This window comes from Octodon degus, unplaced genomic scaffold (assembly GCF_000260255.1).
Source record: "Octodon degus isolate 3935 unplaced genomic scaffold, OctDeg1.0 scaffold00635, whole genome shotgun sequence".
Taxonomy (NCBI): domain Eukaryota; kingdom Metazoa; phylum Chordata; class Mammalia; order Rodentia; family Octodontidae; genus Octodon; species Octodon degus.
In genome coordinates, this window is record NW_004525211.1 from 29711 (window position 1) to 32207 (window position 2497).

General features: G+C 44.5%; 1 pseudogene; it reads left to right on the forward strand.

Annotated features, from left to right (window-relative positions):
• The first annotated feature begins 1136 nt into the window (after window positions 1–1136).
• The window catches only part of LOC101569356, a 2335-nt pseudogene continuing 974 nt past the window's right edge, over window positions 1137–2497 (forward strand).

Here is a 2497-nt window from a genome sequence, read left to right on the forward strand (position 1 = left end):
TATATCATGGCAGTAACACATTGTTTGAGCACTGCACACCTTCGCGGAGTTCTTGTAGGATCTGTCAACTTCATCCCTTATGTCACACATGACTGCAGAAACGTGTTCTGCACTGGCTTCAGTCAGCTTTAGTAGATACAACTTGACATGTCTCCCTTTAGTCTTTCTCCTCATAATGCTTGATTTTTGCTTTGGGACTTCTCTGGCTTTACAGACAATAAAGCCATGGAGAACCGCCTCAGCACTCATACAAATATAAAGGATTATAGTCCGTTTTTACTTAATTACTTTAGAGAGTAACAACGATGAGTTGAAGTTCTTTTTGAATGTGGAAATTGATTTTCCCAGTACTTTTTTTGGAAAGTATACACTTCACTGAATTTCCTAGTTCTTGTGTTAAAACCAATGGATGATGTATCAGTGAATCCATTCCTGGATTCTATGATATTCTACATTCTCAATTCTTAGGGATATTTAACCTTTTCTCTAGAATCACATTTTCTCTATTAATGTCATGTAGTAGTAAGATGAGAAACCAAAGAACGTTAATTTTCTTACTTTGTTCTTCCAAATCAATTTTGGTTTTTAGTTTCTTTGTCTCTCACATATATTTTATAAGCATGCCATCAAATGCACACAAAATTTCTGGTTGGGATTAGGATTTGAGTGTTGTTGAATCTCAAGATAAATTTTACAAGAGTTCCACCTTCACAATCTTCAGTCCAGGAAAATTGAATCTCTATCTATTTTTTAAAAATCTTTGATTTCTTTTATTAGAGTTTTATAGTTTAAAAAAATATATTTTAACCATGCAGTACTTGTTACTTATATCTATTTTCCTTTTCCATGGTCTCATATACCTCAACTCAAGCACAATCTGAAAATATTCAGAGGGAAAGTCCAGAAATAAGCAGTTCATAAATGTTACTTCTTGGCGCAAAGCCTCCTGGCCGGGATCGCTATGGCAGCGGCATCGCGGTGGGCTGGTGCTTGGTCGGCTTATTCCAGCAGGGCCACTGATGCTGCCCATCCCACCGCCGCCTCTCGGGCATGAGTGCGGCCCACCACCATAGCCCACTGCGCTGCCTGCCTCTGCTGCCACTGCTGCAGCCTGACTGGGGCCCCGCGTCCGGACCATGCCCCTGGCAGCCTACTGCTACGTGAGGGTTGTGGGCAGGGGCAGCTACGGGGAGGTGACGCTCGTGAAGCACCGGCGGGACCGCAAGCAGTATGTCATCAAAAAGCTGAACCTCTGAAAAACAACCAGCTGAGAGCGGCAGGCTGCTGAACAGGAAGCTCAGCTCTTGTCTCATGTAAAGCACTCCAACATTGTCACTTACAAGGAGTCATGCGAAGGAAGGGACAGCCTGCTCTATATAGTCATGGGCTTCTGTGAAGGAGGCGATCTGTACCGGAAGCTCAAGGAGCAGAAAGGCCAGCTGCTGCATGAGCGTCAGGTGGTGGAGTGGTTTGTACAGATTGCCATGGCTCTGCAGTATTTACATGAAAAACATCCTTCATCAAGATCTGAAAACTCAAAATGTCTTCCTAACAAGAACAAATATCATCAAAGTGGGTGACCTAGGAATTGCCCGAGTGCTAGAGAACCACTGTGACATGGCCAGCACCCTCATTGGCACACCCTATTACATGAGCCTGAACTGTTCAACAAACCCTACAAGCATAAGTCTGATGTTTGGGCTTTGTGATGCTGTGTCTATGAAATCACCACCCTGAAACATGCCTTCAAGGCAAAAGACATGAATTCTTTAGTGTATCGGATAATTGAAGGAAAGCTGCCACCATTGCCAAAGGCTGGCAGAACTGATCAGGACAGTGCTGAGCAAGAGGCCTGAAGAAAGACCATCGGTGAGGAGCATCTTGCGGCAGCCTTACACAAAACACAAAGTTTCCTTGTTTTTGGATGCCACAAAGGCAAAAACCTCCAAAGCTAACATTAAACATGGTGATTACAAATCCAAACCTGTTGCCACAATGGTTTCCAGAAAGACAGAATCAAATCATGAAGCAGTTCTCCCCCAACCACCCTCTTCCAAGGGCTCCCAGACACATGTAATGAATGAAGATAAACATTTGTCCAAGGAGAAACCCATCAACATTTGCTCCTTGAAGTTACCTGCTACCCCAGAAGACCACACGAACACAGCAGACGGGAGCAATACTGCAGAGTCTCTAGCTACCATTAGTAGGGTGGATATTGATGTCTTACCTGCAGCGAGGAGGGATTCAACGAACAGTGACTTAGCCCAGAAGACTGATCCAGGACACTTGAATGCCTTCAATGAGCCGGAAGATAAATGCAGTGTTTCCCAAGTGAAAGAGGAGAGTCTGCATGTTGACACTCAATGCAGTGCCTGGCCTGAAAACTGTATCCCCGCACAGACCTCCGATGACAGTAGTGAGGAAGGGACTGGAGCCACAAAGCCATTACAGCTTCTGCACAAAGGTCAGAGGCCAGAGGAGCAGGATCAAGTTG